At 41.5% G+C, this 13,042-nt stretch overlaps 1 protein-coding gene across 2 annotated transcripts in view; it reads left to right on the forward strand.

Moving 5' to 3' along the window:
- The first annotated feature begins 1,172 nt into the window (after positions 1-1,172).
- LOC106590042 (zinc finger protein 438) overlaps positions 1,173-13,042 on the forward strand; it is a 103,313-nt gene continuing 91,443 nt past the window's right edge. Inside the window, exon 1 of one of the 2 annotated variants that reach the window (XM_014180542.2) lies at positions 1,173-1,460. The gene's annotated coding sequence lies outside the window, so the exon portion shown is untranslated. The remainder of the gene's footprint in view (positions 1,461-13,042) is intronic. The other variant, XM_014180541.2, reaches the window with a different exon arrangement.

Raw genomic sequence — 13,042 nt, forward strand, 5'->3', positions numbered from 1 at the left:
TTGGGAGATGTGAAATATTGATAAGCTGCCTCTGGATCGCTGTCAGCATGAAAGATAACAACCACATCATTCATTATACACTACCTGTAACTGTATTTCACCAACACTAAAAACATCCTATAGGAAGCAAACTATGCTTTAGCCTGTAATATGTGTTTTCAATAATAACATCTGTACACCTTATTTTGTATGTGAGACTGAGAGAGAATGCGTGTGTGTGTGTGCCTCTGTACGTGCGTGCATGTGCCTGCGTGCATGTATGCCTGTGTGAAGGGGATTCCTCAGCAGCAGGGCAGCCCCAGCAAGTCTCTCTCAGACTGTGAAAGACCCCTCTATCTCTCTCTGCCTCACTACACAGCCGCAGCAGTGAGCAACACCACCTGCCAGGGACCATTCACTAAAGCCTGTGACAGTGGTTAACTGAACAGGACATGTGTAGCCTGAAGTGACTCTGATCGCAGCAAAAATAAAAACATTACGCCTGAATACATTCAGGAAGTCAGCAGCATACTGTTCTACACCCTCAGGCTGCTGCCAGGGACCCAGAAGCTGTGAACGAATGTGTGGGCTGTTGGTTTGTGTGTGTGTGTGTGTGTGTATGTGTTTGTGGAACTGAATAGACATACATGTTACAGAAGCAACATGGTGTGCGTCTATCATGGAACTGTCATCAGAATAGCCTACTCCTACTACTGCTAGTACTACCACAACTACTATATTTTACTAACACAACAGAAAAACAAGGCTTCTCATTATTTCATGCAACCTACTGTAGTGTTTCTTTTTATGAAAAATAATGACACCCAAACTGTTTGGGGTCCAACTACAGTCACTTATGGATGTTTCTGCAGTATTTACCAAGATGTTCTAATAAACCTCAACCTAGGCCTATGCCTATGTAAAATCCACATATATTGTAACCAAGGCTGGCATAGGCTATTATATTGTGTGTACAGATCTTGACAGGCAGCATAGAACATTGCAGAGCTGTCCTCTGAAACATGTATTCATTCTCATCATTCCCCTCTGTCCCCTCCACTGTACGCCCAAGCGTCAGGCAAAGGACAACCCCTTTCCTCTTGACAACATTGGAGGTTTACATTTCAACGCCGCTCATTGGCTACATTCTACGAGCCATACCATTCCAATCGAAAAGAGGGTTTCAGGAAACTATGCGATTGCGACACATTACATTCTTTATCAAATGCATGAAAAATATCGTAATCAAAGCATACTATATTTACAGTTTCTAGTTTTCTCACTATTAACAGCAGACATTTGACTACAATTTGGATTGAAAGACGGGCTACTTACTACTCTCTCACCTGCCGTCCCTGGCTCGAGGTACTGCTCAAAATGTCTGTCGAGAAACAGTTAGGAAGATCGGCCGTTCTGCAAGAATTGAATATGTCGCAATTTACAAATTAACGAAGAAGCCTCCAAAACAACTGGGGATACAGGTGAGATGTCTTAAAATACCTCGACAATTTCGTCAAAGCCTAACCCAATGGGCTTGCTGTATTGTATTACGGAGGTAATTTCAGCCAATAGGAATGTAACGATAGCAGGCTTAGGCCTTTCCATAACATTGTATATCATAAATAACCAGTGTACTATCCGTTTATTTAGGTGTGCGAAATATCTGCGAATGTGTGCTTTCAACTCCTTTGCAAACACGACAGCCGTGTATTTACAGTCATATCAGCACACGTCATATAGGTCAGTCGTCCATGGCACTTTCAGGATCAGACAAAATAAGAAAACAGATTAGCTTTATGCCATTCGTAGTTGCAATTGGAAAATCTATATGATACCAATCATGTAACTTGGTCGTTTTATGCACTGTATACTGATACTACATTTACCTGTGCAGGTGCCATAGCCCTATAAATGACGCCGCGCTTCATTTATAGGGCTACAGGTGCCATAAATATCAAATTGTATTGGTCACATACATATGGTTAGCAGATGTTATTGCGAGTGTAATGAAATGCTTATTTGCACTGATGACTGCCTGGCCTATATAGACAAATACCCCGTGCAATAGTTTAATAGGCTCGATTGAATTATTTCTAGTAAAAGAAAACAGAAACGTTCACTAAGTTGTTTTGTAGAAGAGAATTGGAAGCTCACCTGTAGCAAGGCTTTTCTCACGGGATTATTTCACTTCCACTCATGTGCAATTAGCTTGGGGAAGAGGTTACTTCTCTGAAGTACTTTGAAGGTACTGCCATTTGTTAGCGCAATGTTAACTTATTATGATACATGTTATTGTTAAACATGCCCCCCCCCCTTAAAACATTGCATGTCCTATTTCATGATGACAAAGGAAAAGAACAGCATGCAGTCAGATGAAGGACAAATGGCAGTAGGCCTAAATATCTGGAGCAACACTGAATATGCACTGCACTGTCAGTGTTTCTGAGGACACACCAAGGGAGAGCTATGGTGTGATTCACTGAGGTGGATTTATGATGGCAGGGGGGAACTTTCCGCTAATGGGAAAGACATCTCAAATCTTAGCCCTGGACAGAGTGATGAAAATGTCTCCTTACATGTTTGTATTGTGTTCCAGGGTGATTTCCTTACCAAATCTATGGCGTTTGTTTTGCTTTCCCTCAAGCAGCATGTGAACAAATATACCTACTTCTACCTCTATCAAATGGGCCACAATCCTAGTAATAGCTTGCCTGACAACTCAAACTGAATTCTTCTGCTGCACTATCATTCACTAGCTAGCATACTTCAGTCTGAGACTGCCATAATTGAAGTCGTTTGTGGTGACATCAAAATGAGGGGTGTTGTACAAAACAAAGTGATTGGTTAGAGATTGTCCAATCAGAATATCAAAGCCAATGACACATTTTTAAACGCCGCTTTACCCACGTGTGTTCTGGCTCTGGCCCAACCCATCGGTTTCTGCGACTAATCAGACAGTCTATAATGGGATGTAGTCAGGGTTGTAATCAGATCCAGACTCATTACGGAGAAGAAACTAACATCTGTGGGCGTGGCATAGCGTTTGGGTAGCCAGGCAAACAAATAGCATGCATGTGTTGCTAATGATAAAGTATTCTTAATTATGCTTAATGCATTTCTTTCCTGTAACACTGAAAATAAATTCCCTCAGTTTTTAGTAAGAAGGTCAGATACAGTGTTATCCAGTGGAACTCTGATCTAGTGTAAACACACTGTTTGAAAGATGTGGGGCGTTTACTTTGTTATGTTAGGGGCTACAGTGTGGTTTCACATGTGGCGTGAGGGGGAAATGGGGAGAGAGAGTTAAGGAGGAATGGCTGTTTATTTAACATTTCCGGTCAATCATAACCAAGTCAATATTGCTCGTATGATGTAAGAGAGAATGGAGAGAGATTGCTTTACTGAAATTGAACTAGTGCTCAACTCTGCTGTTTGACTCTCAACTATATCACATCCCAAATATCAAGAAAGAAAGGAAACTCTCATTTTAGTTACAAAACAAAACATTTTGCAAGTGTTTGGACTAATGAGTACAACCCTGAACTAGAGCGCAACTCTACTCCTCTTAAATGCAGTCAGTACATTTTAAATGAAAGAACAAGAAAGTATGTTAGACGCGTGCCAAGTCTGGAGAATAGTTAGTTCTGGAGAATAGTTAGGTTGTACAGGAAGAGTATCATTTCATGGTATGAACTGAGAGCTGCTATGCAAGGTGAGACTACATGCCAAAATATACACATACACAGTACATTCTGTATTTTGTGTGTAATGCATTCTCAATTATATGGTCATTGATGGTGTAATCTTGCTGTCAAAATGGTTATGCCCCAGTATGATTCTTAGCTAAATTTACACAATGAAAAATCCAGTATTACCATTTTGCTCAAATGTGATCGCCTATGTAATGAATCACTAGGCGTGGTTGGTTGGATGGCAATGATGAGGAACAATGAGAGGTTCAATACACAGAGGCACGTCTTAAACCAGGCAAGGCTGGCATATTTATTCAAATAAAAGGGTTCCCAAAAAGGGTGATCAAAACACTCCAACACACAGAGGATGCATTTAATTTAGTCTGGAACTTAATTTAGAAGATGGAAGGTAATTGCGCCGGAGGGGATCGCTGCCGTTTTACGGGCTCCTAATCAACTGTGCTACTTGGTTTGTTTTTTCGCATTGTTTGTAACTCCATTTTGTACATAATATTGCTGCTACTGTCTCTTATGACCGAAAAGAGCTTCTAGACATCAGAACAACTCAAACTGGACAACGATTCCGACGCGAGTCCGACGCGAAGGATATACTGCTTTGTCGAGACAAGGCCAAAATCCCCGTCATCCGCGTGAAGAAAATAAAAAGGGGGAGGAGGGTGGGATGCCTTGTAAGAATTTGCCGACGACTAGGTAAACCACCACTACCCTCCGTATTATTGGTCAATGTGCAATCATTGGAAAACAAACTGGACGATCTACGATTAAGACTATCCTACCAACGGGACATTCAAAAACGGTAATATCTTATGTTTCACCGAGACGTGGCTGAATGACGACGCGGATAATATAGAGCTGGTTGGCTTCTCCGTGCATCGGCAGGACAGAGCAGCTACGTCTGGTAAGACGAGGGGCGGGGGTGTGTGTTTTTGTCAATAACTGCTGGTGCGCAATGTCTGATATTAAAGAAGTGTCAAGGTATTGCTCGCCTGAGGTAGAATACCTCATGATAAGCTGTAGACCACACTATCTACCAAGAGAGTTTTCATCTATATTATTAGTAGCCATCTATTTACCACCACATACCGATGCTGGCACTAAGACCGCACGCAAAGAGCTGTATAAGGCCATAAGCAAACAAGAAAATGCTCATCCAGAAACGGCGCTCCGAGTGACTGGGGACTTTAATGCAGACAAACTTAAATCCGTTTAACCTAATTTCTACCAGCATGTCACATATGCAACCAGAGGAAAAAACTCTAGACCACCTTTACTCCACACACAGGGACGCATACAAAGCTCTCCCTCGCCCTCCATTTGGCAAATCTGACCATTTTATCCTCCTGATTCCTGCTTTCAAGCAAAAACTAATTCAGGAAGTACCAGTGACTCTCTCAATACAGAAGTGGTCCGATGACGCGGATGCTACGCTACAGAACTGTTTTGCTAGCACAGACTTGAACATGTTCTGGGATTCATCTAATGGCATTGAGGAGTATACCACCTTAGTCACCGGCTTCATCAATAAGTGCATCGACGACGTTGTCCCCACAGTGACCGTATGTACATATTAGAGGACGGCCGATTATGATATTTCAAAACCGATTATTGGATGACCCCCAAAAAAGCCGATACCGATTAATCAGCCAATTTTAAAAGAACAAAAAAAAAATATATATATATTTTTTATTTGTAATAATGACAATTACAACAATACTGAATGAACACTTATTTTAACTTAATATAATACATCAAAATCTATTTAGCCTCAAATAAATAATGAAACATGTTCAATTTCGTTTAAATAATGCAAAACAAAGTGTTGGAGAAGAAAGTAAAAGTGCAATATGTGCCATGTAAGAAAGATAACGTTTAAGTTCCTTGCTCAGAACATGAGAACATATGAAAGCTGGTGGTTCCTTTTAACATGAGTCTTCAATATTCCCAGGTAAGAAGTTTTAGGTTGTAGTTATTATAGGACTATTTCTCTCTATACGATTTGTATTTCATATACCTTTGACTATTGGATGTTCTTATAGGCACTTTAGTATTGCCAGTGTAACAGTATAGCTTCCGTCCCTCTCCTCGCTCCTACCTGGGCTCGAACCAGGAACACATCGACAACAGCCTCCCTCGAAGCAGCGTTACCCATGCAGAGCAAGGGAAACAACTACTCCAAGTCTCAGAGCGAGTGACGTTTGAAACGCTATTAGCGCGCACCCGCTAACTAGCTAGCCATTTCACATTGGTTACACCAGCCTAATCTTGGGAGTTGACAGGCTTGAAGTCATAAACAGCGCAATGCTTGAAGAATTGCGAGGAGCTGCTGGCAAAACGCAGTAAAGTGCTGTTTTGAATGAATGGTTACGAGCCTGCTGGTGCCTACCATCGCTCAGTCAGACTGCTCTATCAAATCATAGACTTAATTATAACATAATAACACACAGAAACACGAGCCTTAGTCATTAATATGGTCGAATCCGGAAACTATCACGTTTATTGTTTCAGTGAAATACGGAACCGTTCTGTATTTTATCTAACGGGTGGCATCCATAAGTCTAAATATTCCTGTTACATTGCACAACCTTCAATGTTATGTCATAATTCCGTAAAATTCATGCAAATTAGTTCGCAACGAGCCAGGCGGCCCAAACTGTTGCATATACCCTGACTCTGCGTGCAATGAACGGAAGAGAAGTGACACAATTTCACCTGGTTAATATTGCCTGCTAACCTGGATTTCTTTTGGCTAAATATGCAGGTTTAAAAAATATATACTTCTGTGTATTGATTTTAAGAAAGGCATTGATGTTTATGGTTAGATACAGTCGTGCAACGATTGTGCTTTTTTCGCAAATGCGCTTTTGTTAAGCCACGGGCCAGATGGATTACCAGGACGTGTACTCAAAGCATGTGTGGACCAACAGGCAAGTGTCTTCACTGACATTTTCAACCTCTCCCTGACCGAGTCTGTAATACCTACATGTTTCAAGCAGACAACCATATTCCCTGTGCCCAAGAAAGCGAAGGTAACCTGCCTAAATGATTACTGCCCCATAGGGGTGGGCGACATGAACAAAAAATCATATCACAATATTTACCACTGTCCGGACGATGATATAATATCACATACTGTACATAAAAAAAAAAAAAACATTTTATAAGCCCTTCAAAGTTAATAAATGACAAAATATTTTACTGCTGTGGAAAACCTGTGCAAACATGAAACAAAGGTATATGAGTTAAATAAATATGCAGTAAAAAATAAATACACACATATTTATAGTACTCAGGATGTAAAGAAAATTAAATATATATATTTTTTACTTTTTCATGTAAGTATTTTTTTCAGCATAACACCAATCATTATGAATTATGAACTTCTTCAACATTAACCAACAGTCTGTATGTTTTTCAGTTTAACATGTAACAATTCACTGCCTCCTTCTTCACATGTTCCGTACCAGGAACACCAGCCTATTGACAGTTTCTGGCTTCAAAGTTGCGCTGTGGCATGTGACCACATTGCCCCCAGTGCTAAATGCTCTCTCAGAGGGCGAACTTGTGGCAGGTATGCGTAAGTATATTTCTTTGCCAGGCAACTCACTTGTGGGAAGTTAGAGGCGTGAGCTCACCACCACTCCAAAGGATCAGCCTCACTGTCTGCTGCCATCATCGGAGTGTAGCTGTCCATCTCTTGCTCAATGACCTGTCTCTGGGTTCTTAAGCCAGGTGCACTACTGGTTTTCTTGAAGAGGCTCCCAAGGCTCTTCTTGGACTTCTTTGCTGATTGTGGAGCAGTGGCAGCTGCTTTCTCTTTCTCTCACTCTGGTCCTCTTCAAGAGAGAAGTTTCCCACGGCTGTTTTCCCTTCCAGGAGGGCTTCTGTCTGAGGCAGCGCTCACCTTCACCTCCACCAGCTTCTCAGTGGTCATGTAGGTGGTCTTGAACCTTGGGTCCAGAAAGGTAGCCATGGTGAGCAGCTCATCTGTCTCAGGGTTGGTGTATTTGTCATTCAGGTAATTGAAGACCCTCATCTTAATCTCTCGGGTCAGTTTGGCTTCGCCCTCATTTGATTTCAGAACCTCCATCTTGAACAAATGGAGGACCAGCTTCAGACAGGAGAGACATACGTGAGTTTGTCCTGACAGGGCATCTGTGAAATCCTGGAGGGGCTTAAGTGCTGCCGTGATAGATTCAAAGACCTCAATGTCTTGCCAGGATGGTGCATGGTGCCGTGTTTTTTTTGTCTGCTTCCAGGACTTCTGTGATGGCCTTTTCCTGCTCCAGGACTCTTTCCATCATCTGCAGACGAGATCCTCACCTTGACGGGGATTCTGTGATGAGCAGGCTTAGTTTATCCTGTGCACTTGTCAAGGCCTTCTGCTTCTTCCAACTATAGGAAAATGTGCTGACCACCTTCTTGCACATTCCTGTGGCCCGGGAAACCCGAGGTTCGTTTTGGAAACTCCTCGCTGAAAAATAAAAAGGTGAAAAATAATTACATATGAATCACAATTATTCAATAGAAATAACATTGCTTCTGCTGTAATTACATCAATTTACAGCATGGACATGACATGATTACACATTTAATCCATCTATAGATTTACATACAACTGTTGTGATTAAGAGAGCTATGTTGCTTTAGAAAATGGGATAATTTGAGTAGGCTATTTATTTTTGAAGGAGAGAGGATAGATTCATATTAAAACCATATTTTAATGTATCAATTATAAATAAAAGCAATGTAATGTTTGGATATTGCACACATTTACACATTATTTTTCTACCTAGCTCTGTGTTTTGGATGTTGAAACTTACCAATAGCAATGTGTATCCTGTGTCCGAAACACCCTAGTCTTATCCATTTGTTCAGCGCCAATGCTTTGACCATGTTCGATCCGCTGTCGGTAGTCATACATACTTAACACGACTCTTTCATGCCCCATGATGAAAGTGCCTCCCTTAGCCCAGCTGCAGTTATTTCTCTGGTGTGTTCATCTGGGAAAGGTCTGAAGACATTTGCTTTGTAGCTTACAGTTGTCGTGAATCGTGAGGCTAATGTATGGCTCTGTGGTCCGGCTTGACCATAAGTCGGCAGTAGTAGAGAAGAATGCAGCGTTTCGGATTTCGTTGGCAACTCTGGCCTGACATTCAGTGTAAAGTTTTGGCAGACATGTTTTGCTGAAGTATTTACAGCTCGGGATCTCGTATCTTGGGTCTAGAGTTTGAATCAACTTTCTGAAACTGTCTTTCTCCACAGTTTTAGTTGGTTCCATGTCTTTTGCTATGTGATATGTAATTGCACTTGTTATCTCATTCCACTTGCTCTTCTTGTCATAGGGAGTACCACTAACGAATGATACCTTGAGTGATAGCTGAGTGCGGATCTGGCTTGAAGATGTCTTCAGCTCTGCTGCTCCGGGGTTTGTTGCATGCATTCTGGTAGATTCTTCATATTTGCAGACATGTAGGGTTTTCAGGTGGTGAAAAAGATTGCTGGTGTTTCCACCTTTGGCTAGCACAATGCTCGACACAACTTACACAGTACTGTTTATTGGTCGAGGTCAGATATCTTAAAGCCAAACCAGTTCCAAACGAAAGAGGAGACTCCCTTTTTTCAAACCAATTCTTCGTTATCCTCCAAATCAACCCCAATAGCATTATTTTCCTTGTCCTCAGTGATCCTCAATGCTTGCTTACACTTTCTTGCGCTTGATTTTCAGATACTTTTGCTAACAAAAGGAGTTTACGTCACTAAATGTTTGCTTACTCTGCAGTTGTGAATGGTTGTTTGTTGACTTTGATTGGCAGGCAGATTGCCTGTAACATCCATGCTTCTAGTTTTTCTTTGCTAAAAAAGGCTATAAACAATTTGAACTAGCCCACTAGGCTGTATCACTCGACTGAAATTTTGAACGAAACAAAAACGCCTTATTTTAGTGTTGCACCTATATGACATTTTTGTCCGATACCGATATCCCATATTTTCCTTGCCAAAAAAAACCCAATACAGATATTTACAATTTTAGCGGCCATTTAAGCATTCTAGTACAGTTAAATAGTTAACACACACATGGAACGCAGCGATCTAAGGCACTGCATCTCAGTGCAAGAGGTGTCACTACAGTCCCTGGTTCGAATCCAGGCTGTATCACATCCGTCCGTGATTGGGAGTGCCAAGGGCGGTTCACAATTGGCCCGGCATCGTCTGGGTTTGGCCGGGGTGGGCCGTCATTGTAAATACGAATTTGTTCTTAACTGACTTGCCTATTTAAATAAATGTTACACACACCCACCACACTGACCAAAAAGTTATTTTGTTGGCATTTACTTATGTCCCCATTACCAGTAAAACATAATCAAAATCTATTTCTTTCACTTACTTGCTGTGCTGTTTCGTTGTCCAGTCGTTTCATTCTCAACCAGGATTTCATCATACATGTCAAGCAGTGAAGTTTCAGCTCTGTCTGTCCGTGGCCTCTCTTCCTCAGTGCGCATTTTACTGTGTCCGTTTCCATCTTGTTCAGCTGTGAATGTAACATTTCACGTAAACCCTGTTTCTTGTCTGCATCGAAGTAGCGGTCCTTGTACATTGCGTCGAGCATGGTGGCAACACAGTAAAGAGAGAGTGCCACCAACTCGCTTGTTGACAGCATGTGTCGGCAGTTTTGTTGAGCAGGCATTTCAATGCCATGACAGAGGGTATCACATCTGCTGCAGGCGCAGTTGATAAGCTTATTTCTTGAGTCAGTTGTTTGAATGGAGCTAGCTAGTGTGTTCATGTTTCAAACATGTTCTCAAATGCCATTGAAATGGCATTAGCGGTATGAGAACCAGCATATTCGTGAGCATGCAATACAACTTTCCTCAGTACGAAATCCTCGATGATCCACTGTGCTGTCAGACTCTGCATGCTCATGGGGCTGATATCGCTGGTCCAAATGTCAGTCGTGAAACTAATAGCAGTGACGCTATTACTGTGTAACTCCGGTAGGGCAACATCTGAAAAATAGCGCACATGGTAGTGTGTACTGGTGATGGACCAGTCTTCGAAAGTCAACATCACCCACGACAGAGAACGATTGATTGTCAAGGGCAATGAATTCCATTATCTTGGCGTTTTGAATTGATTTCGCCTTTGAATTTGCTTACTGAAATGTTCTTACTCTTTCAAATGACTGCTTGACTTGTTGACTGCTCGATCTACACAGCAGACATTGTGGGCTAGGTTAGGAATGCTGTGTTGAACGTGTAGTGCAAAATTTTTATGTGGCGTCATTATGTCGTGTACCTACGTTATATAGGTATGCACGTCAGATTTGACCTCGATTTTGCACATCTGCGTTAAACTAGACATCGGGCCGATGTCTGTTGGCATTTGAAGAGGCGACTGTCCAGTGTTTGTTATTTTGCCCGGTTTAATTTTTTCTTTTTATTGGCCAGTCTGAGAGAGAACTCTGCCTAGAAGGCCAGCATCCCGGAGTCGCCTCGTCACTGTTGACGTTGAGACTGGTGTTTTGCGGGTACTATTTAATGAAGCTGCCAGTTGAGGACTTGTGAAGCGTCTGTTTCTCAAACTAGACACTCTAATGTACTTGTCCTCTTGCTCAGTTGTGCACCAGGGCCTCCCACTCTTCTCTCTATTCTGGTTAGAGCCAGTTTGCGCTGTTCTGTGAAGGGAATAGTACACAGTGTTCTCACATGGAATAGCCTTTATTTCTCAGAACAAGAATAGACTGTCAAATTGTTTTGTTTCTAGCCATTTTGAGCCTGTAATCGAACCCACAAATGCTGATGCTCCAGATACTCAACTAGTCTAAAGAAGTTTGTAAGTAAGCATTTCACAGTAAGGTCTACACCTGTTTTATTCTGCGCATGTGACAAATAAAATTTGATTTGATTTAAATAGCTGGGTTGCTATCCAGTTTACCAGCCGATTGTTCTTTCCTGCAGCCTTGCTCGCTCGCTCGCTGCAGCCTAATCTGCTGGTTATGGGGTGTGGATGTAGCTCCAAACAGTGGCATTCCCTCACCAAACCTACTTCTGAATTTTTTTGCACAATGAGTTATTGAATGTAAAAGCTTTATTTCTCTCCTTTTTATCAGCTTGAATGATGAAAACATCTGTAAAAGAAGTTGACTAACCTGACCTCAATTTAGCCTATAGATTATCCTGAAAGGTATTTCATGAAAAATCAAGCGATTCTACCTTACACGGAACCCAAACCGGCTGCGCGCGTGCTCCATCGTGCATACATTTATTTTGTCCCCCCCACACCAAACGCGATCACGACACACAGGTTCAAATATCACAACAAACTCTGAACCAATTACATTAATTAGGGGACAGGTCGAAAAGCATTAAACATATATATCAAGCTAGCTAGCTTGCACTTGCTAGCTAATTTGTCCTATTTAGCTAGCTTGCTATTCCTAGCTAATCAATAAACATTGAGTTGTTATTTTACCTGAAATGCACAAGGTCCTCTACTCCGACAATTAATCCACACACAAAACAGTCAACCGAATCGTTTCTTGTCATCTCTCTTTCTTCCAGGCTTTTTCTTCTTTGAATTTATATGGTGATTGGCATCTAAACTTTCATAGTATTACCACAATGACCGATAACACAATTTGTCTTTCAATCACCCACGTGGGTATAACCAATGAGGAGATGGCACGTGGGTATCTGCTTCTACAAACCAATGAGGAGATGGGAGAGGCAGGTCTTGCAGCACGATCTGCGTCACAAATAGAACTGACTTCTATTTTAGCCCTTGGCAACGCAGACGCGAGCGGTGTAGTCAGGGTGTTAGAGGGCCTTTTACTATCTATTCAGGCCTGCAGAAGAACACCTTGTAAGAGGAACAGTGCAGACCTGCTACAAGGAAAGTGCATATAAATCTGAATAATGAATAAGGTCCTTATTGTGGATGTGGTACAGGTACTGTAAAAGACTATTGAATGTTTCATTCACTGGTTAGGCCTAAGTTGTGCTTCTTAGAAGAAAGTGTTTGAAGTGGACATGGTTTCACTTTGTGACAAGATTAGCATTTTTTTTTTATAGAGTAGGCTAATATGTGAGGGGATTATGCTTAGTAAGAAATTCAGTTATTCAATGTTATTTCAGTTGTTCATTGTTTAGTAATAGGTTTCAATGTACACTGAACAAAAAGTCATATTCCTGGTTGTAATGCTGGCAGTGCTGGTGAGTTACCGCCGATCTGATATCCCATAGTTCTTCCCGGCTGTATGCAATAACACATTTCCTAGGCTAATAATATAAGAAATAATACATTTAAAAAAAACAAAATACTGCAAAGTTTCCTAAGAACTAGAAGCATGGCAG

Source organism: Salmo salar, chromosome ssa29 (assembly GCF_905237065.1).
Source record: "Salmo salar chromosome ssa29, Ssal_v3.1, whole genome shotgun sequence".
Lineage (NCBI taxonomy): Eukaryota > Metazoa > Chordata > Actinopteri > Salmoniformes > Salmonidae > Salmo > Salmo salar.